At 44.1% G+C, this 23,968-nt stretch overlaps 1 protein-coding gene across 19 annotated transcripts in view; it reads right to left on the reverse strand.

Annotated features, from left to right (window-relative positions):
• LOC137372999 (nuclear receptor subfamily 6 group A member 1-like) overlaps positions 1-23,968 on the reverse strand; it is a 399,911-nt gene that overhangs the window by 267,866 nt on the left and 108,077 nt on the right. The window contains exon 1 of one of the 19 annotated variants that reach the window (XR_010975549.1): positions 9,447-9,512. The exons of the other annotated variants lie outside the window; for them this stretch is intronic. The gene's annotated coding sequence lies outside the window, so the exon portion shown is untranslated. Of the gene's footprint in view, positions 1-9,446; positions 9,513-23,968 lie in introns of those variants that run through there. 19 annotated transcript variants of the gene reach the window in all.

Below are 23,968 nucleotides of genomic sequence, written 5' to 3' on the forward strand. Positions count from 1 at the left end.
TTCATTCTCATTCATTCAGAAATCTTAAAATTGTTTTAGCTGTCTTTTCCTTTGTAGCAGTGCCGCTTTAATCTGACCCTTATCCATTGAGGTGGGTCTGAGATAGTTATGTGTTGCCTAAATGGTTTAACGTTTCTTTAAAATCAGCTTGCAATACGTTGGGAATGGGCATCCCAATAAACATGTGAATTTTGGGAAGGTTCGATGTTTGCATATTTCCATAATTGTCTAGGGTGTCTTTGTTCCTGTTGGGGTCTGCAGGGGGATTTTTGGATTTAATTAGCTCTGGGTTGGAGCTCTGATCATGGGAGGCTGCAGTGGGTGGATCCACTTTGTCCTCACTTTCAGTGCTCTGGTGAGTCATCCAAGTGCTGCTTATTTCAGGGCATTGTTGGTCTACTTTTATCCTGACTGTGAGGTAAGATTCTTTGCTAATCTTCCCTTTGTCCTCTGGGACACTCCTACTTGCAGGTATTTGTCCAAATTCCACCGCACTCCACTGAGACACTTCGACTAGCTGAGGCATCACTCTCACGGTTTCTCTGCCCTCTTGAGGACTTTCTTTCTCTCCACAGGTGCCTGTAAATGCTGTTAGCAACTCTGGTAGGATGCCTCTGCTGTCTGCATTTATGTAGGAGGATGTGGGGTCTAATTTTTCCAAGATTTCGGGGTTGGCTGACCAGACTGTAGGGATTTTCATTTGGGAATCCTGCCGGACCCCCTTTAACCTGCCCACTTTGTCTCTTTTTCCCCTTTCCTCTCAAGCTCTCTGCCAGCCCTGTGCCTGTCTGTCCCCTTCTCTTCTCGGCAGTGGTCCCTTACAATTCACCAGTCCTCTGCTGGAGGGTTTCCCAAAAGTCAATACAGGAATTAGGGTGAAGATTTCACTGTAAATGGGGGTTTCCCCTCAACCTGGCACATGTGGCAACTCCTACAGTACTCCATTACATCCTTGTGGAGTTTTGGCCAGTCAAACTGCTGTCTTATGTGGGCTTTGGTTTTTCATACACCAACATGTACAACCATTGTAATCTCATGGGCCATTCTTAATATTTCTCTCCGGTTCCTCTGTGGCACCACTACCTGGTGATCCACTGTCCACTCTTTGTCCTCAGGTCTGTAAGGAGAACTCCATTTCCTCATCAGCACCTCATTCTTCAAATAGTAGCAATCAGGGACTCCCTCTGCTTCAATGTCAGTCTGGGAAGCCTGTGCTAACTTTCTCAATACTGGCTCGGCTCGCTGAGCCTCAGCTAGGGAAGATCCATTTAACTAATTCCCTGGGTCCTCTAACTTTCCCAAGAAATTTTCTGATAGACAGACCTCATGGTCATCTGTCTGCAGTACCAATTCAGTCTCCTCTGAGGAAACTGGTCTGGCCACGGCCCGATTCACTGCACATTCAGGGGAACTGCAGGGGACCGTCTCCTGCCACTGCCCTGTCTCTCTGAATTCCTTTAGTCTCTCTATCACTACTGGGGAAGCTACGACCCTCGCCCCCGCCAGATCATTACCTAGGAGCAGGTCAACCCTGTCCACAGGCAAACTAGGGACAATCCCTATGGTCACCGGTCCTGAAACTAGGCTGCACTCCAAGTGCGCCCGATGTAAAGGTAGGGTGTACACTGCCGTCCAATACCATTCACCACCATTCTGGTATTTACTGCACTCTCTGGGGGAAAGGTCAGGCCTTTTCCCAGTAAAAGGGATCTCGTATCCCCTGTATCCTTGAGGATTACTATGGGCTTGCTTGCCCCACTCGAGGGGTATGGGGTTACTCTCCCTTCAGATACAAAATCCTGATAACCTTCAGGGATCCTATTACATTTTCCTGCACCTACAGCAGTATTTCTTCTGGGTCTTACTATTGCTGTCTTTAAAGTCACAGCTTGTTCTGCTGTGTTTTCCATCAGTGTCCTTTCTCCTTCACTAAGCGGGTGTGCCCTGATTAACCCTACAGGCTTTCCCCATAGTTTCCAGCAGTCAGCTCTTAGATGACCTGCTTTATTACAATGGAAGCACACAGGTCTCCAGGTCTCACTCCTACTTTCAGCACCATCCATTTTGGCTTGAGGAGTGGCCCCTGTGTGTCCTGCTTTTCTTTCTCTCCCAGGACTTGCTTGGGCTCGTATCACCTTCCCACTCTGTGTCCTTTTCGGGTTTGTGGGAATGACTAGGAAAGGTTTTCCCCTGGGGAACCGACTTGTATATTAGAGCAAACTGCGGCTTGCCTCGCTCTATGTACTTTTTGTTCCTCCACAAGTGTCCTAATGGCGAGAGGGAGAGAGTTTTTAAATTCCTCTCGTAAAATCACCTCTCTGAGGTTTTCATAGATGGGCTGCACTTTAAGAGCCCACAACTATTGGTCAAAAGCCAGCTGCTTACTTCTCTCAAACTCCAGGTAAGTTTGATCATCTTGTTTCCCCAGGGTTCGGAACTTCTGGTGATAAGCTTCCAGTACTAGCTCATGTGCCCCGAGAATAGCATTGTTTGTCAGTTCATAATTTGATGAACTTTCACCTGGCAACAGGGAATAAACCTCATGGGCTTTTCCTGTTAACTTGCTTTGCAGGAGGAGGATCCAGCTCTCAGCCAGTCACTTTAACTGCATTGTAAGTTTCTCAAAAGATACAAAACAATGCTTCCAGGTCTCCCTCATTGAATTTTGGAATCAATTGTGTTACGAGCAGGTGAGAAAGGTGTCCAGGGGTCCCCCTTAGCCTTCACCTGGTCTTACCATAACTGGGTTTTATTTTTAAACACACTGTGCTTTTAGTTCCCCCTCGGTGAATCCTTGTTCACCGCTTTCCAATTATAAGGCAATGAAACCAGCACAAGCAGGTTTTCTTAGGCTTAAAGAAGAAAAGTTGAAATTTATTAAACTTGAACTTAAACTTTAATTCGGTTGACGCCTACGGATGCACGATGCGCCCACACTAGCATGCATATGCAGTACACACATGCAAATAGAAACAGAAAAGAGCAGAAGAAAAATAAAGTGGAAAAGTTTGAGGCAATATCTGAAGAGTTTTTGTTAGGGTTCTTTGCACTCACTGTAGAGTCCTTGATTGTAGGTAGATCTTACTTTTCGTTGGGGCCCAGTATTCTTCTTAAACCTTGTTCGCTGTCGGAGACTTTTCTCTCTTGGGGTTCATGTGTCTTCAGTGGATTCAGAGGCTTGTGAGAAAGAGATGGGAGCAGACAGGAGAGGATGTGGCGAGCCAGCCAGGAGAGGTCTTTTCATTCCAGGAGCAAACAGACACTCTGAGTGTTTGTACAATTCAGAAAAAAAAACAGGTTGCCAAGCAGGCTAGTCACGTGACCAGCTGGTCTGACCACGCCTGTTTGTGGATTCTCTCCTCTTAGCCGACCCTGGAATGTCTCTTCTTACACACAATACCTGTGTTCAAAGTCCATTGTGGGTTAAATTAGATAAGTGAAGTAACCCCTTTGTCTCCACAAGCACGGCCTGTTAATATGCAAATATCTTTCCAGCCAGGGGCCTGATGATTTTTTTAATAAGTCCTTTCTTCAGTTCAGCAGCAGTTTTCAAATTAATGTTCATATGACAAAATTAATATGCCTCATTCTTGGCAGGTGGGGGTCTAGCATGACAATTGGGAAAATTTTAAAAGTTCAGCACACAGCCCCAAATTACTTGTACTCTGCATATTGGCCATGCTTTCACAGGATTGCTCTTTCACCCCCTAGTTAATTCAAGACAGCATAGCTCCCTTTCCTCATGTTCCCTCTGGAAAGTTCTTTCTCTCTCCATCTTCCAATTCAAGTTTATTTTGTTCAAATTGTATCTTTGCTGACATTACCCTGTCTGACTCTAATTCTATCTCTATCTCTGATTCTTCGGGATTGAAAGAAAAATGGTTGGCCCCTAGTATTAGGAGTTACTATTTCTTAGCTTTGGCATGGAAAGTGATCCCACACTACCCAGCCATATTTATCGACTCCTCCATAAATACTTGTCCCAAGTTACTTCACCCTGGCTTGGGGAGGTACTGGCTTCGGTCGTGGATATGTTAGTATTCTAGCACCACAAGAAAACCTGTATTGAAGTCTTTTGATTGGGATCAATTTGATTTCCCACTTCCGATTTCTCGTTTGTCTCTGGGTTAAATCCCAGACGAGCCCTCAAATTTCTGTTATGACTGGGTGAGGAATGGGTCCTCGGCTCCCCTCTTGCCCCTTTCCTGTTTTGGCCATAACAGGGTTTATCTTTTAAAACACAGTGATTTTAACTTATCTCTTCAGTGAGCCCTTGCTCACTGCACTCTAATTGTAATTGCAAATGAACCAATCTGGCAGGTTTTCTTGAGTTTAAACAAGGAAGATGTAAGGTTATTAGCCTTATCACTCTAACCCGGTTAAAATGACTAAAATACGTGAAGCAACCATGCTCGCATGCATCCGAGAGAAACACACACACACAAATAGATACAGAGGGAAAGAAAGAGTTTGTGGTGGGGGGAGGTGGGGTGCGAGTTGACATAGAATTAGCAATAAATGGAATATAGGTACTGTCTTTTGTGTTCTTGACGTAATGTCCTTGATTGAAGTTAAGGTCTTGGAGATCTTGCTGGGGCCTGGTGCACAATTCCAAACTTGCTTCTCTGGTACCAGAAAGCTGAAGATATGCTTTGTCTGTATTCTGGCAGTTTACACTGCCACCGTGGATTCCCTGGGCCTTTGCTGGAGACAGAGAGACAGAGAAAGATCTTCTCCTTGGTGTTCAAATTGCAGACCTTTTCCTTTCTGTGAGGCACAATTAAAAAAAAACAGTCTGGGCAGCAGGTAGGTCATGTGACCATCTTTTTGTTTGAAACAGCCACTTCTTGGAGGGTTGTTGGATTTCAGAGCCTCCCAGATATACTCGGTGGGTGGTGGGGGTTGGTGGAGTTTTATCTCTTGCAAAGTCAAAAGCTGTTGGTGTCTTTTGACCATCACTATTGTCCAGACCAATCTTGCTAATTGAATCAAGGAGCACCCACATTGTTTCTCCTTTCATGTCTCTCAGAATGCAAATGTACAATCATGTTTTCAACCGCTCAGTTCTGTTTTTTTAAACAAGTTCTTTGCAATGTCCGGTAAAAAGTTTCAAGTAGTGTCCCACATGACAAAATTAATACGTTTCCTTTTGGCAGGTGTGATTTCCGTCACAAGCTGCTTATCCAATTCCCTTTTGAAAGCCATAATTGAAACTGCTTCCACCACATTCTCAGGCAGTGCATTCAGATCTTAACCACTCACCTTTCCTTCTGTCATCATTAGTTCTTTTGCCAATCACCTTAAATCGGTGTCCTGTGGTTCTTGGCCTCTCTGCCACTGGGAACAGTTTGTCTAGACCCCTCATGATTTTGAGCACCTCTAGCAAATCTCCTCTCAAACTTATCTTTTCTAAGGAGGACAACCCCAGCTTCTCCAAACCAACCACGTAACTGAAGTCCCTCATCCCTGGAACTATTCTTGTAAGTCTTTTCTGCACTCTCTCTAAGGCCTTCACATCCTTCTTAAAGTGCGGTGCCCAGAAATGAACACAATACTTCACCCTTCAGTTGAAGCCAACCCAATATTTTATAAAGGTTCATCATAACTTCCTTGCTTTTGTATTCCATGCCTCAGTTTATAAAGCCCAGGATCCCATATGCCTTTTTAACCATTTTCTCAACCTGCTCTGCCACTTTCAATGATTTGTGCACATATACCCCCAGATCCCTCAGCTCCTGTACCCCCTTTAGAATTGCACCCTTTATTTCAGGCGTCAGCAACATGTGGCTCATTAAGGACTCAAGTGCGGCTCCTGACCTTAATTGATCAAACCTATTTTTTCTTATTATAAGAAATCCAATAGCAGAAATCGCATGAAAGAATTTTCTATTTTTTCATCCATCTTATTTATGCAAATATAAATTCCCATCTCCTTCTTTCGGCATTCATCTCATTTTTCTTCTTACTCTTTTTAGCCACCATAATAGCTTAAATTTTATCTATTTATTGCTAAAAAAATGATAGCTTTGGTATTAATTTAAAAAAAATTAACACAAAAAATAGATAATAAAATACATGAAATAACATTTTCATCGAACAAAAAATGCATTCATATATTAAACTATATTCATTATTATTGGCATTTGAGTAACAGCATTGCAGTTCTTAAGATATTGCATTTTTGCCAAAAATGGCTCTTCTTGTTATTAAGGTTGCCAACCCCTGCTTCAGTTTATATTGCCTCTCCTTGTTCTTCCTACCAAAATGTATCGCTTCACACTTTTCTACATTAAATTTCTTTGCCACATGCCCACTGTTACGAAAGTGCCTCTGTGTTTTGTGAAATATATTTCTTGAGGATTCATTTTTGAAAGATTGAAGAAATGCTAAACTTTGGGGTTTTCAAAGGGGGTCATGAAAAGGCCACTTGACTTTGAAAAACAGTCCCTGGAAATGTTTTTCTAAAGGGGCAGTGAGAAGTCTTATGGGGAAAATGAGCCTTTCTGGAGAACCACTTGACTTCCTGCAACAACACCAAGCCTTTCTGGGAAACCACCTGACTTCCAGCTCATAAACAACAGAGAACTTTGGACACCCAGAGAAGTTGTTTACAAAGCAGTGACAGGTCAAGATTAATGGAGGTCAAAAGGTTGACCTCCTGTTGTCCGTTTCACTTTTGAATTGTTTTGAATTGGGGCTGAATTGTATAAAAAGAAAAAGAACTTCCAAGGAGTGAAGAGAATTCTCAAGGAAAGAGAGAAGACCACAACCCATTTCAACTTTCCAGCACCTCTCTAAAAGACCCTGAGAAGTCCTCTGTGTCAACTCATCTCGTCTCCTGTCTTTGAAGAAAAGCCTTCTAAATTAATTCTCAATGGTGCCTGAAAAGAACTATTCTAAAAGATCCCAGTGACCCTTCTATGTGTACTCGGAGACCAGACTGTATGCTAGTTTTGGAACGCAACATATCTCATCTGCTGTTTCTTCAAGAATAAGCAAGTATTCAGCCCAAGTGTTTTTTTGTCTGTAATAGAAGTCTAAAAACAAAAATCCCTTTTTTTCTAATTAACCAGTATATGTATGTGTGTGTGAGGGGCTAAGGTAAACAGAGAACTTTAATATTTCAATCTGTGTGTCTATGCTTTACTTCATTACTGGTTCAGACTTGTTTTGTAATAAATGGATAATTTTATTGTTTATTAAAGAAATGTGATTGATGTGTTTAATTCTGGGATAGAAATAGAGTCTATAATTGACCGTATCGATAAGTGGGTAAAAATTTAAATATATGTTATGACCCGTGGTGAAGTAGAACTAGAATAAACAGTGCACTCCTCCCACCTCACTCGTAACAACACCCATTTTACCAGTCTGTCTATGTCCTTTGAAGTTTATCACTACACTCCTCACAGTACACAACACTTCCAAGTTTTGTGTCATCTGCAAATTTTGAAAATGTGCCCTGTACACCCAAATCTAGGCATTAATGTTGATCAAGAAAAACAGTGGTCTTAGTACCAATCTCTGGGGAACCCCATTGTGTACTTTCCTCAAGTCTGAAAAACAACCATTCACCACTACTCTCTGCTTCCCGTAGCTCAGCCAACTGCGTATCCATGCAGCCACTGTCCCTTTTATTCCATGGACTTCAACTTTGCTGACAAGCCTATTATGTGGCACTTTATCAAATGCCTTTTAGAAATCCATGTACACCACATCAACCGCATTCCCCTCACCAACCCTTTTTGTTACCTCATCAAAAATCCCAATCAGGTTAGTTAAACACGATTTGCCTTTAACAAATCTGGGCTGACTTTCCTTAATTAATCCACACTTGTCTAAGTGACTGTTAATTTTATCCTGAATGATTGTTTCTAAAAACATTCCCGCCACCAAGGTTAAACTGACAGACCTGTAGTTGCTGGGTTTATCCTTACACCCTTTGTTTGAACAAAGGCGTAACATTTGTAATTCTCCAGTTCTCTGGCAACATCCCTTTTTCTAGGAAGGTTTTGGAAGATCATGGCCAGTACCCCCTCAATCGCCGCCCTTACTTCCCTTAGCATCCTCGGATGCATCTCATCCGGTCCTGGTAATTTATCAACTTTAAGTACAGCCAACCTTTCTAATACCTCCTCTGTGTCAATTGTTAGCCCATCCAGGATGTCAACTACCTCCTCTATCACTATGACTTTGACAGCAGCTTCTTTCTTGGTAAAGTCAGATGCAAAGTACTCATTTAGCACTTCAGCCATGCCCTCTGCCTCCATGCGTAGAATGAACTGATTGAATCCTGCAGTCATTGAGTGGTAAGTGATATGAGCGCTTTAAATGAGAGGTAGTGTCTGTATTTGTTTTTTTTTTGTTTAGTTTGAACAATGAATCACAATTGTGTATTGGTTTGCAGTGGCTTAAATGCACTGTGCCTCACAGTATCGATCTGCCTATTTTTTCAGTGGTGCATTTGACATTCTCCAAACCATCTCAATAATCTATTCCCAACATACTTTTGCATGTACAGAGCGAGAACTGAGGCCACAGGCCGATTTTAACTCACTCAACACCCACTCACTTACACAGAGTTAGAATTGGACCCATGCATATATTCACTGGTGTGAAAGATGTACTGTCAGTTTAAAAACCAAAGGAGGATAAAAAGACTGCGAGGTGCTTTTTTAACACTATAAATATTAAGTACATTAATGCAAATTCTGCCCCTCCCTCTCAGAGTAAAAGAAATGCAGCGTGGGAAAAAAGCGAAGAGTGAAGGCAGTGTACATCTAAAAATTCAAAACCAATCCAAAAAGTTTTCTGTCACTGAAGACTGAAGGTTTGTATTATGTAAAATGAGTTTGGGCAGTGACAATTCAGTTCCTAGTGGAACGAGACCACAGCACAAAACCATCCATAACTTAATACTTAAAAAAGGGTGAAAATCTGCAAATACTGATAATACATCCTGATCTCCAGTGCCTGAAATGATAAAGGTTAAATTAACACATTTATCCAAGGATGTGTACTCAAAATTTTAACTAAGGTGTAGATTTTCCATTATGGGTTTCTGAGCTATGTGGCACCTGAGAGAAAACTACAGCCCAACATTTTTCCTCTCAGCCACACAAATAGCCTGGGGAAAGCTCCAGGTCTAGGCCCTCCCGCTGGCTAAAAGTCAAGCAACAGCCCAATTTTCAGGCACCAGAGATCAGCAGCCAGATGATCTCTGAGTGCCTCAAGTCGCATAGTGAGAGGAGTGAAAATTAAATGAAGGCCCCTCCTCAACTTGTTTCATGTCTTTCGTCTTCTTCAATGACCCCCACTGACTCTCCAATCAGAATATTCATGGGAATTATGGCCTGTCCACAGAGACTGCCCCCTTTTTCACTGCTCTGTACTCAGGGAACGTCACATGCCACAGAAACAGGACAGAGGAAAATTTCCCCTCTTACTTCTTTAAATGCTGATGATGCCTTGTGATTTCCAGAACCTTTTCTTTTCAAGCAGTTTAACAATTCTGCAACAACAACAATGTTTATTTATATAGCAGCTTTAACATAGTAAAACGGCCCCTCTATACAAACTAACAAAAGGATAGGCCAAAATAAAAGCAAAATACTGCAGATGCTGGAAATCTGAAATAAAACAGAAAGTGCTGGAAATACTCAGCAGGCCTAGCAGCATCTGTGCAGAGAGGAACAGCATTAATGTTTCAGTTCCGATGAAAGGTTATCGACCTGAAACGTTAACTCTGTTTCTCTCTCCACAGAAGCTGCCAGACTGGCTGAGTATTTCCAGCACTTTCTGTTTTTATTAATAACAAAGTCCAACCTCAGCCAAAGAGCCCATATAAAAACAGCTGGAGTGACAAGTTTGAGTTAGAGTTAAAATAGATTGTTACTTCACAGTGAAGAGAACATTACTAAAAACTCTGCACATTCCACACTCAGGAGTGTATCAACAGCAACTCACATTTATATTGTGCCTTTAACATTGTAAAACATCCCAAGGCACTTTAGAGGAGCAATATCAAACAAAGCTTGACACCGAGCCACATAACGGGATATTAGGGCAGATGACCAAATATTTGGACAAAGAGGTAGGTTTTGAGGAGCGTCTTCAAGGAGGAAAGAGTGCTAGAGAGGCAGAAAGGTTAACATAGAACATAGAACAGTACAGCACAGTACAGGCCCTTCGGCCCACGATGTTGTGCCGACCCTTTAACCTACTCTAAGATCAAACTACCTACATACCCTTCATCCTACTATCATCCATGTACCTATCCAAGGATCGCTTAAATGTCCCTAATGTATCTGCTTCTACTACCACCGCTGGCAGTGCATTCCACGCACCCACCACTCTCTGTGTAAAGAACGTACCTCTGACATCTCCCCTAAACCTTCCTCCAATCACCTTAAAATTATGCCCCCTGGTGATAGCCCATTCTGCCCTGGGAAAAAGTCTCTGGCTATCCACTATGGATATCTATGCCTCTCATCATCTTGTACACCTCTATCAAGTCACCTCTCATCCTTCTTCTCTCCAATGAGAAAAGCCCTAGCTCCCTCAACCTTTCTTCATAAGACATGCCCTCCAGTCCAGGCAGCATCCTGGTAAATCTCCTCTGCACGCTCTCTAAAGCTTCCACATCCTTCCTATAATGAGGCGACCAGAACTGAACACAATATTCCAAGTGTGGTCTAACCAGTGCTTTATAAAGCTGCAGCATAACCTCGCGGCTCTTAAACTCAATCCCCCTGTTAATGAAAGCCAACACACCATACACCTTCTTAACAACCCTATCAACTTGGGTGGCAACTTTGAGGGATCTATGGACGTGGACCCCAAGATCCCTCTGTTCCTCCACACTGCCAAGAATCCTGTCCTTAAGCCTGTATTCTGCATTCAAATTCGACCTTCCAAAATGAATCACTTCACACTTTTCCAGGTTGAACTCCATCTGCCACTTCTCAGCCCAGCTCTGCATCCTGTCAATGTCCCGTTGCAACCTACAACACTATCCACAACTCCAGCAACCTTTGTGCCATCGGCAAACTTACTAACCCAGCCTTCCACTTCCTCATCCAAGTCATTTATAAAAATCACAAAGAGCAGAGGTCCCAGAACAGATCCCTGCGGAACACCACTGGTCACCAAGCTCCAGGCTGAATACTTTCCATCTACTACCACCCTCTGTCTTCTACGGGCCAGCCAATTCTGTATCCAGACAGACAAATTTCCCTGTATCCCATGCCTCCTTACTTAAGTAAGTGTGGGAATTCCAGAGCAATTACTGACAAGCTGATGCTCCATTCCACAGTGCCGACTGACATCAATCCCTCAGCTTGAAGATCACATAAATTCTCCAAGCATGAAGAAAAAATGTGGAGACAAGGGTTGTGTACCTTCCAGGAGTGTCTCTTCAGAAATTACAGGTTAATCTCTTGGACACTGCTGTGAGCAACTCAGGAGAAAAATCATAGGAACATTGAAATTTTCAATTTCTTTGAATATTTTTGTTTATTTGTTATAAAAATGTTGGAGATGGAGAGAAAAAGGCTGTTTGACTGGATGGGCCAGTTGCAGGCAGGGAGTCATGTGATGAGACCTCCAGGAATGTATCCAGCAGCAACCTTAGTTGAGACCGGCCGAGATAATTCTGGATTGCTCAAGATGGGCAGAAGAAAAGAGAATACCTCACCTCAAAGCCGGTCAGACAATTCCGGAACAAGTGACCAAAATTGAAGCATGTAGGAAAATATTTACTGTCAGAGGTGTATAAATATAACCTAAGACTGGTTTAGAGCGACTTTACCTCATTATATGTGTGGCCTCATTTAAGAGATGAATTATGAATTGGAGAGGGAAAGGAAAGAATTATACTCCATTTTCCCCTCTGCAGCAATTTATTTTTCAACATAATTGAAAAAGAAGAATTGGGCCTTCTGTTTAAAAAGCACCAAGTGTCTCATTAACATTTCCCAGAGGTGTCGCATCTCACTGCAGAGAGTGAAGGCCAAGGTGAAGAAAAGTCAATTCTGTACATTCTGACCTTCGGACTTGGTGGCAAAAATAACTCTTGGTGAGATTTCTATAACTTTACAAAACGGCCTCTCAATTACATGAAACTCTGCAAGGGACTCTGTGAAACTGTTCGTCCTCTTTATCTTAATGTTTTTTTACCACAGGATTGCACTGCCAGAAAGGGTGGTGGAAGCAGAATCAATAGTAACTTTCAAAAGGGAATCGGATCTATAATTAAAAAGGAAAAAAAATGCAGTGCTAAGGGGAAAGAGCAGGGTGGAGTAGGATAAATAGGATAGCTCTTGAAAGAGCCGGCACAGGCTCGATGGGCCAAACGGTGTATGATTCTATTATACAGAGTGCACAATCTGTAGATTCTATTGCTTAGATGGGAACATACCTTTAGATGTTGCCTTGATTTACATCTTACTGTCTGTTCAGAGGGCTCTACTGTGAGAGGTTCCTGGTTTGCATTCAACAGCTGTAACATTATCAGTGTCTACCTTGTCCCTGTGGTTCATGATTTGTAACAGCAAAAGCTTACAAGTCAACAACAATCTTTAAATAAAAATGAATTTTGATGATTGCAAGATACGTCATGGCATAACATATGTATTATTTTCTGGTTATTAACTGCCGGTTATTTTTTGTATTGATTATGTGATGATCATTAATTCACCTGCTGTCATGCATCACTGACATTCCCTTAGGCATTTGCAATGAAAACAGCCATCAGCAAAGACAAAAATCTACCAAGGACTGAATAAAACCATTTTATGAATCTCAAAATCCATATTATATAATTATATATATGCTGGCGTGTTTTCAAGCTTGTAATCTAACTTGGGGCGGGGGCTTCAGATAACTGTTATAAATCACTCAAGCTTTGCTCTTCTGGTTCATTACCTTATCTCAACCCCTTCAATAAGATTACTGCTTTACAATCACTCCCTGGTTTCTACTATTCCATTTTAAAGCTTCAGTATGAAAATTTTACTTATAAAATATTATTATAGAAATCATGGTGGGCTCATGTGCTATCTTTGATTTTATGGTGTCATTACTGTGAATGTGTCATACAGACACAATTGCTATGGCAACAGCTAAGGCTGTCCTAACATGCTGTCATTATTTGACACCAACCCCCTCCTCTCTACAGAGCAAGGAGCACCTTGCTGGAATTCTCAAATGGCATATATGAATAGCTTTGTGCCCAATTTAATTTTTTTTATCTAGAATTGCTAAATTAAGGTTCAACACACTAGACGCTGGGAGCACATTACTGCTAGTCGAGGTATAATTGTGCAGATCAAGCAGAAACCATCAGTGAAGGCTCAGTACAAAACATTGCTTAAATTGGCAGTTACGAACAGTGCCATGCTCCTCTGTGCTATGCAATTATACCAGTGTGATGTCCCGACAACTTTTTAAATGAAACCTCTTCGGATTAAGCAATAAGACATTGAACAACAAAAGCAGATCATGATTGTTCACACAGAATCCTACAGTAAATAATGTCCCAATGAACATTCAAAGGAAGGAATATTTGCTTGCCTCCCTATTCCTGATGTTGAATCTGTTAATCTGAGGAGGATTGCATTAAAGGTTTTGAAAATCTGTTAGGCTTCACAAGGAGAAATAACATGGCGGAGGAACTTCTAGCTGCTACTACAGAGATAGTGAACTGCTTACTTTAATATTCTCTTCAGCTCTCCTTTTAATCTGGAGTTTATTAGTGACACATCCCAAAATGAAAGTGTTTATTTAATCATTGTTCATGTACCCATCTGAGAGTTTTTTGGCACAAGGCAATGAGGGGGCAAAGTGGTAATAACATCCCCAAAGTGACAAGTGTGATGAAACTAGCTGAATGAACAGCATTAGCTAAAATAGGAACTGTTGAATTTTGCTTCTTACTCCACTCCTTAGTGAGAAGTATGATGGTCTATTTCAGGTGGAGGTTTCAGGTGGACTCCACTCCCCCAATGCTAGCCCAGTGCCTTCACCCAAAGGACCCACTGACCCCAAACTCCATCCAGTCCTAACAACAACAACTTGCATTTATATAGCATCTTTACCTTTGTAATACCTCCCAAGGGAGTGTTATCAAACAAAATAGTAGGACAGGTGATCAAAAGCTTGGTCAAAGAGATACGTTTTAAGAAGCATCTTACAGGAGGAAAGAGAAGTACAGAGACAGAGAGGTTTAGGGAGGGAATTCCAGAGCTTAAGGTCAAGGTAGCTGAAGACATGGGCACCTATGGTAGATCAATTAAAATCAGTAATACACAAGAGGCCAGAATTGGAGGAGTGCAGATATGTCGGGGAGTCATGGGGCTGGAGGAGTTTACAAGGATAGGGAGGGGCAAGGCCATGAAGGGATTTGAAAACAAGGATGAGAATTTTAAAATTGAGGTGGTGCCGGACTGGCAGCCAATGTAGCTCAGTGAGCACAGGGGTGATGGGTCAATGAGACTTTGTGCAAGTTAGGATATGGCAGCAGAGTTTTGGATGTGTTCACGTTTACAGAGGGTAGAATGTGTGAAGCCAGCAAGGAGCGCATTGGAATAATCAAGTCTAAAGGTAACAAAGGCATGGCTGAGGGTTTCAGCAGCAGATGAATCGAAGCAAGGGCGGAGTTAGGCAATGTTATGGAGGTAAAGGTAGGTGGTCTTCGTGATGCTGCAGATATATGACCGGGAGCTCATCTCAACAGCAATGTTGTGAATGGTCTGGTTTGGTCTTAGACAGCTGCCAGAGAAAGGATGGAGTCGGTAGCTAGTTTGTGGCACCCTCACCCAAAGTTTTCATTTAGCCAACAATCCACCCAGATTCCTAATTCATATTTCTCCTGTCACTGGTCCTAATTGCCATAACTCACAATTCACACTTTCTGTACCTACTCATTAGAAGATTCTCAGATCTAAGCCTTTCTGGGTCCAGGCCACTAACTTCATCCAATTAGCTTTTCTTCAGTTCACCATCTCCAGTTTTCACACCAATATTACATTACTCTCTGGATATAGTCAATTTATCTTAATTATCAGTCTACATTATCTCCAACACCACGTCAAGCAACAACTTTTTTCTTCCTAATCCAAATTGTATCTATGTTGCACTTATACATGCTATATAAATGTCTTCTGAAAGTTCTGAATTTCAATAACATCCCCAACATAGTTTACTAATGCAGAATGCACTCCCTGAATAAACTGGCTTTCCTCAAATAAACTAGTACTCTTTGAATAAACTAATTCTTCTTTTGGGCCTCCTTATCTCGAGAGACAATGGATACGCGCCTGGAGGTGGTCAGTGGTTTGTGAAGCAGCGCCTGGAGTGGCTATAAAGGCCAATTCTGGAGTGACAGGCTCTTCCACAGGTGCTGCAGAGAAATTTGTTTGTTGGGGCTGTTGCACAGTTGGCTCTCCCCTTGCGCCTCTGTCTTTTTTCCTGCCAACTACTAAGTCTCTTCGACTCGCCACAATTTAGCCCTGTCTTTATGGCTGCCCGCCAGCTCTGGCGAATGCTGGCAACTGACTTCCACGACTTGTGATCAATGTCACACAATTTCATGTCGCGTTTGCAGACGTCTTTATAACGGAGACATGGACGGCCGGTGGGTCTGATACCAGTGGCGAGCTCGCTGTACAATGTGTCTTTGGGGATCCTGCCATCTTCCATGCGGCTCACATGGCCAAGCCATCTCAAGCGCCGCTGACTCAGTAGTGTGTATAAGCTGGGGGTGTTGGCCGCTTCAAGGACTTCTGTGTTGGAGATATAGTCCTGCCACCTGATGCCAAGTATTCTCCGAAGGCAGCGAAGATGGAATGAATTGAGACGTCGCTCTTGGCTGGCATACGTTGTCCAGGCCTCGCTGCCGTAGAGCAAGGTACTGAGGACACAGGCCTGATACACTCGGACTTTTGTGTTCCGTGTCAGTGCGCCATTTTCCCACACTCTCTTGGCCAGTCTGGACATAGCGGTGGAAGCCTTACCCATGCGCTTGTTGATTTCTGCATCTAGAGACAGGTTACTGGTGATAGTTGAGCCTAGGTAGGTGAACTCTTGAACCACTTCCAGAGCGTGGTCGCCAATATTGATGGATGGAGCATTTCTGACATCCTGCCCCATGATGTTCGTTTTCTTGAGGCTGATGGTTAGGCCAAATTCATTGCAGGCAGACGCAAACCTGTCGATGAGACTCTGCAGGCATTCTTCAGTGTGAGATGTTAAAGCAGCATCGTCAGCAAAGAGGAGTTCTCTGATGAGGACTTTCCGTACTTTGGACTTCGCTCTTAGACGGGCAAGGTTGAACAACCTGCCCCCTGATCTTGTGTGGAGGAAAATTCCTTCTTCAGAGGATTTGAACGCATGTGAAAGCAGCAGGGAGAAGAAAATCCCAAAAAGTGTGGGTGCGAGAACACAGCCCTGTTTCACACCACTCAGGATAGGAAAGGGCTCTGATGAGGAGCCACTATGTTGAATTGTGCCTTTCATATTGTCATGGAATGAGGTGATGATACTTAGTAGCTTTGGTGGACATCCGATCTTTTCTAGTAGTCTGAAGAGACCACGTCTGCTGACGAGGTCAAAGGCTTTGGTGAGATCAATGAAAGCAATGTAGAGGGGCATCTGTTGTTCACGGCATTTCTCCTGTATCTGACGAAGGGAGAACAGCATGTCAATAGTCGATCTCTCTGCACGAAAGCCACACTGTGCCTCAGGGTAGACGCGCTCGGCCAGCTTCTGGAGCCTGTTCAGAGCGACTCGAGCAAAGACTTTCCCCACTATGCTGAGCAGGGAGATTCCACGGTAGTTGTTGCAGTCACCGCGGTCACCTTTGTTTTTATAGAGGGTGATGATGTTGGCATCGCGCATGTCCTGGGGTACTGCTCCCTCGTCCCAGCACAGGCATAGCAGTTCATGTAGTGCTGAGAGTATAGCAGGCTTGGCACTCTTGATTATTTCAGGGGTAATGCTGTCCTTCCCAGGGGCTTTTCCGCTGGCTAGGGAATCAATGGCATCACTGAGTTCCGATTTGGTTGGCTGTATGTCCAGCTCATCCATGACTGGTAGAGGCTGGGCTGCATTGAGGGCAGTCTCAGTGACAGCATTCTCCCTGGAGTACAGTTCTAGGTAGTGCTCAACCCAGCGGTCCATCTGTTTGCGTTGGTCAGTGATTATGTCCCCCGATTTAGATTTGAGGGGGGTGATCTTCTTGATGGTTGGCCCAAGAGCTCTCTTCATGCCATCATACATTCCTCTGATGTTTCCGGTGTCTGAGGCCAGCTGAATATGACTGCATAGGTGTTGCCAGTAGTCGTTTGCGCAACGCCTAGCTGTTCTTTGTGCAGTACTTCTGGCTGCTTTAAGTGCTGCGGATGTTAAATCGCTGGGGGCTTTCTTGTAGTTCAAAAGTGCAATGCGCTTAGCGGCTATGACAGGTTCCAGCTCTTCATTATGAGATTGAAACCAGTCTGCATTTCTCTTCGCACTTTTGCCGTAGGTGGTCAGAGCTGACTCATAGATGGCGTCTCTGATGTGGGCCCACTTTGGGCCCAGCAAGGAGCGCATTGGAATAATCAAGTCTAAAGGTAACAAAGGCATGGCTGAGGGTTTCAGCAGCAGATGAATCGAAGCAAGGGCGGAGTTAGGCAATGTTATGGAGGTAAAGGTAGGTGGTCTTCGTGATGCTGCAGATATATGACCGGGAGCTCATCTCAACAGCAATGTTGTGAATGGTCTGGTTTGGTCTTAGACAGCTGCCAGAGAAAGGATGGAGTCGGTAGCTAGGAAACATAGTTTGTGGCACCCTCACCCAAAGTTTTCATTTAGCCAACAATCCACCCAGATTCCTAATTCATATTTCTCCTGTCACTGGTCCTAATTGCCATAACTCACAATTCACACTTTCTGTACCTACTCATTAGAAGATTCTCAGATCTAAGCCTTTCTGGGTCCAGGCCACTAACTTCATCCAATTAGCTTTTCTTCAGTTCACCATCTCCAGTTTTCACACCAATATTACATTACTCTCTGGATATAGTCAATTTATCTTAATTATCAGTCTACATTATCTCCAACACCACGTCAAGCAACAACTTTTTTCTTCCTAATCCAAATTGTATCTATGTTGCACTTATACATGCTATATAAATGTCTTCTGAAAGTTCTGAATTTCAATAACATCCCCAACATAGTTTACTAATGCAGAATGCACTCCCTGAATAAACTGGCTTTCCTCAAATAAACTAGTACTCTTTGAATAAACTAATACTCTTGAATAAATCACAGGGGCAAAAAAGATTGACCTGTATAAATAAGATACACAGTGGGAGTGCCAATTCACTGATAAATGTAACGCCTTGTGAATCGCCTAATATTTTACTTACAATTATGCAGTTTAGGAGTTATTTGACCCAATGTGACTTGACAGTTTGTTTTTGTCTGGTGTCTACTCCACAATTTGTATCCACATGCATATTTAACATCTTTTGCAATATTTTAAAATTGCTTTCTGTTGCTGCCTGTGATTCTTGTGAATCTGTAGCAACACTTGGCTCAGTGGTCAGCCTTGACTCAATGGGAGTACTCTTGCCTCTGAGACAGAAGATTGCAGGATCAAGCCCCAACTCCAGAGACTTGAGTATGTAATTTAGGCTGACACATCAGTGTGATGCTTTGGGAGAATTACATTATCAGAAGTGTTTCTTTTCACATGAGATATTAAACCAAGGCCTATCTGCCCTCTTAGGTGGATGTAATAGATCCCATAGCTGCTTTTGAAAATTAGCAGAGATGCTGTCCTGGTGCCTTGGCCAAAATCATTCAAACAGATGATCTGGTCATTTGTTTCAGAGATGTGTGTGGGACCTTGGTATGCTATATTTCACTACGTTACAACAGTGACATTTCAGAAGTACTTCATTGGCTGTGAATCACTTTTTGGCAGCTAAAGTTGTGAAAGGTGTTAAATAAATGCAAGTTCTTTCGTCTCCCTCTGCGGCATAATTATTAAAGGTCTGGAGACTATATGGCTGCAAAATCCAGCCCCGTAGCATTCGCTTTTCAGCACTATAGGGGCTGTTTTGCATCCAAAACAGGATCTGTGTTGTGCATGCACAATTTTGGTACAAGCTGCACCAGATACCATTTTGGGTAGTCGGTAGTGTGGTCGCTAGCAGCGGGAGCCAGAAATATGCAGAATAGGCAGATCGTGATTTGGGTCAATGTGTAACACTGATTTGACTGTAGCAGTGTCATTTTCAACTTCAATATCTCAGTTAAGCTATATTAACTTCATACAGTTGACAAAGCATTCAGCAGCAGGATGAACCCCCCTCACCAACACTATTTAAAGGGATCATCAACTAGTCTCAAGTTAATTGCTGATTGATTTTTACTGGCTGCTGCTGAGTTAATAGAAGTGTTTGGTGGTCTATACAGCTAGTGAAGTTGGTTTACAGGGAGTGGTGTAGCACGTGATGAACGTCTTGGTCCTCACTTCAAGGGTTCTGCTCAGACAACTTGTTCCCAGTCATGCATGCTGTAGTTTCCATCCCCCGTAGCCTGCAACATGAGACGGAGATTGAGCAGAGGTGACACAGAGGAGGACAAGCTGCTGGAAGGGGGAGGAAATGGAGGGGAGAAGAGCTCTCAGCAGGAGACCCTATCCACCAAGGGTGTTCAGGGAGCGATTTGCCGACCTCAACCTCAGCAAGGAACAACGCAGTCGACGCCTTTGTCTCACTAAGAAGGTGCTCACTGAAATTTGCCACCTGTAGCAGGCAGACCTCCAGCCACAGAGTAGGGCAAGGACAGCACTGCCATTGGTTGTGAAGGTGACCATGGCCATGGACTTCTTTATGTTAGGTTCCTTCCAGGCTGGAGCAGTTGACATCATCATCTTTCAGTTTACCAACCACTGTTGTATAAGGGAGCTGCCTGATGCATTGCCTTCCTTCTCTCTTACCAGACAGAAGCAGGCAGAATGAGCATGTGGCTTCACCAGGATAGCGGGCTTCCCATGATGCAAAGTGCCATTGACTGCACACACACATTGCTTTGCGGGTACCGCATCTAAACGCAGGGATGCATCGCAACCGCAAAGGGTTCCACTCCCTCAATGTGCAGCTGCTGTGTGACCATACTCAGCACATCATGCAGGTCAGGGCCCAGTATCCTGGCAGCAGTCATGATGCCTTTATTCTGCATCAGCCCACTGTACCATCAGCATTTAGACCAGATGGTGGCTATTGGGTGACAAGGGCTATCTGCTGACCAGCTGGTTCATGACTCCAATGCACAGCCCACTCACACATGGATAGGACGCAAATAACAAGAGCAACGCTGATTGACAAGATGTCATCAAGCCGAGTACTGGGGTGCTTAATCAACACTGCCTGGACCATTATGGAAGAGCCCTCCAATACTCTACAGTCTCTTTAGTTTCTCCAATACTTTTGCTCTGCGGATATGAATTTCCTCACTCTTTTTAGCCCCTAGGTTACTGTCTATTTCTGGTATGGAACTTGTGTCTTCTACTGTGAACATTTTTGCTCAATGACTCTGCCATTTCCTTCTTCCCAATGACAATTTCTCCTGTCTCTGCTTCTAAGGGACCAATTTAAGATTTAAGATAGCTTTATCCCTAGTCAGTTCCACAACTTATTGCTTCAAGAAACTGTCCCGAAAACATTCTACAAACTCATCTTCGAGACCACTCCTGCCAATTTCATTGTCCCAGTCTATATGAAGATTAAAATCCCCCACAATTATTATATTGCCTTTGTTACAAACTCCAATCATTTCTTGTTTAATGCTCTGTCCGATGGTAAACTACTGTTAGGGGGCCTATAAACTACTCTCACCTGTGTTTCTGATTCTTGCTATTCCTTACTTCCACCCATACTGATTCCAGTTCATGATCTTCTGAGGCCAGATCCTTTCTCACTCATGCCCCTTATGTCATCCTTTACCATCAGTGCTATCCCTCCTCCTTTGCTATTCTGTCTTTCCGAAATATTGTATACCCTGGAATATTTATTTCGCAGCCTTGATCACCATGTAACCTTGTTTCTGTAATGGCATTTGAACTAAATCATGTACCTCTATTTGTGCCACTAGTTCATCTATCTTATTGCAGATGCTTCGCGCATTCAGATAAAGAAACTTTAATTTCATTTTTTGCTTCAACCTTTGAGTTTCCAGACCAGTACCACAAACTTTACACCACCATACCCTTCCTGCAAGCTCCCAGCCAGTTGAAGTCTCTATGAACCTCGTAAATGCACAGATCCAATTCCATTGCAGTTATTTGTGTAAGAAGCTGAGTAAAGTCGACATACACAGGCTTACTAAATTTACTGCAGTATTGGACAGGATTTCAATTTTGGGGTCGGGACCCCGACGTCAAGTTCATTTCTGGGTCCCAACCCCGCGCCATGGCAGATTATTTCTTTACTTCAGCATGATTTTACACATACCAGTTCCTCATGTTGCATTTTAGTTGGAAATCCAATTAATTGGCCCACGGTTGCAATCACTGCCCAAATAGCAGCAGAAGACACAGGAAGGAGGCGAGACACAGGGTAGCAGCGGGCCCGATTTAAAGGGTGAGCAGCAGCTATTGCTGTATCTGCCATTCATCTCAATGATGGAAAGGGAAGCTGAGCAGAGGGGAGTGGACAGGGAGTGCCCACGTGCCAGGGCAGCCCACTCCCCCATTTTCCTGCCACCTCAGTCGAGGTGCTGCTGGAGGCTGTGACAGCACAGAGAAGCATCCTGTTCCCTGCTAGCGGTACAAGAAAGCCTGCAAGGCAGACCAAGAAGACATGGATAGAGGTGGCTCATGAGGTCAGCAGCAAAAGGGTGGTGAGGAAGAAATGGGTCCTGTGTAGGAAACACTTCAAAGTCCTGCTTAGGTCCTGCAAGGTAACAGTCACCAGAATGCAAAAGTGAGGGGCATCCTGACCATAGGAGTGATGTGAGCTCAGCAGTATTGATGACCCATAAGCATAGTTCATTTTCTGATCACTGTTGGACAGTGGGCTATGGGGATGTCTGCAACATTTTATGCAAATGAAAACTTGCAAATGGTCTTTCTTCACCACCCACGCCAAACGGCAGAACAGCACCAGGAAGAGCGAGAAGGTACACTTGAATGGTGGGTTCCCCCAGCTCGTGTCACTGATGCATTTTGAGGAGCTAGCCTTTGATCTGGCCAGAGTCGCAAGCCACCGTGACATTGGAGATGGAGAAAGGGGAGTCCAACATAGAGTGAGTGAAAAGATCTCAACATCCCCAGGTTCAGAAGATGCATGGCAATCCTGCCCGTACAATGAGCTGTCAATGCATAAGCTGTCATCTCATTATTTTAAGCAGCTGAAGCATCTGCTAATTGTGCCGAATTCTCAAGACCACCTTCTCATATGTCCACAGGGCCAGCTGCAGAGGGGGAGGAGTCATGACAACACCAACATGTTCTGCAAGAGTCAGAGGAGGAAGACCCCTTGGAGCCTGCACCGTCACATCTTTCTTGCATACCCCCCACCAGCACAGATATTCGCACCTTGGGTCCTCATGCGTTATTAGAGAGAGTGGCACAGAGTGAAGTGCACATCAACTCAGAGCAAAAGGATTTGGGGGGAGGCAGAGTCAGCTGTGGCCAGGCCCCCTCGGAGGATGTAGAACAGGCGCAGCCCTGCTCAGCAGGGCAGAGATGCAGAGCTTTGGGTGTCACAAACAGGCAGCTCTAGAACTGCCCACATGTCAGAGTTATGTGAGGCACTGCAGAGTCATGGGATGAGAATGGAGGATTCCATTCATCTTTCGTGTTCCACACTGTCTCAGTGCTTTGAGCGTATGAGCTCCTCCATTGAGAGAGTGGCCAACCTCATAGAGAGCCATATGCAGTATCACTCAGAGTAATGCAGAAACAGCACACTGACATGCACAGAATACATGCTGCAGTCTGTTGCATTGACCAGTCAGTGGCGCAAGTGGCACAACAAAGCATGGAGCGAATACCAGCTGTGCCCCAGCTGGAGGTTCCCTCTAGTGTTCAAGAGCGCCATGGAAGGGCTGAGGTGGTGACAGATGGCAATCAGGGGGCCACCCTTCGTGGGACTCTGTCGTCATCATCTGCCACCATGGCCCCTTGGATGGATGAAGCATCTGCGGAGTCACGCCTTGTGATAATGGCTGCTGCTGTGGTGATGCCAGTGCAGCAGCCTTTGGAGGTGGCCCCCCACCCCCACCTCCACGATGAGGCCTACTGTCACAGGCATCTCAGGCCCAGACAGAAACTAGGAACAGTCTTCCTCTACCTCAACCTCAGTCAAAGGGGGCACATCTCATAGGAATGTGACCGCACTCCAGTTCTCCTTCAGCCACCTCCTCCTCTTCCTCCTCCGAGGACCTGTGCTGTTCCAGCACTTCACCCTCTTCAAGGTCCACATCTGTCTGGAGGGCCATGTTATGCAGTGTGCAGCAGACCACCAGAATGCATGAGACCCTTGAGGGATTGTACTGGAGGGCAGCACAGACCAGTCAAGGCATCTAAATCTCATCTTCAGGATGCCGATGACCTGCTCAGTGATGACCTTTGTGGTCAGTTGGCATCAATTGTAATGTCTCTCAGCCTGCACTGGAGTCATCAGCCATCTTTTCAAAGAATAAACATTATCCGCTAACAGCCATCCATTGATTTCCAATGGATCCATGAACAGCTACGGTACCAGCAATTGCTGAAGGATGAAGGTGGCATGGCAGCTCCCAGGATAGTGTGCACGTACCTGCATAAAGCGTTTGCCAGCTGGATACTTAGGGAGTGGAATCCCTTCCTGTTGAGGAATCTCTTTGGCTGATCAGTAGGTGCACTGATGCCCACATGGGTGCAATCAATGGACTGAATTTTGTGAAGCTGGCAGGGGTCCTGATGCTGGGCGAA

Source organism: Heterodontus francisci, chromosome 8, assembly GCF_036365525.1.
Source record: "Heterodontus francisci isolate sHetFra1 chromosome 8, sHetFra1.hap1, whole genome shotgun sequence".
In the NCBI taxonomy this organism is placed as follows: Eukaryota; Metazoa; Chordata; class Chondrichthyes; order Heterodontiformes; family Heterodontidae; genus Heterodontus; species Heterodontus francisci.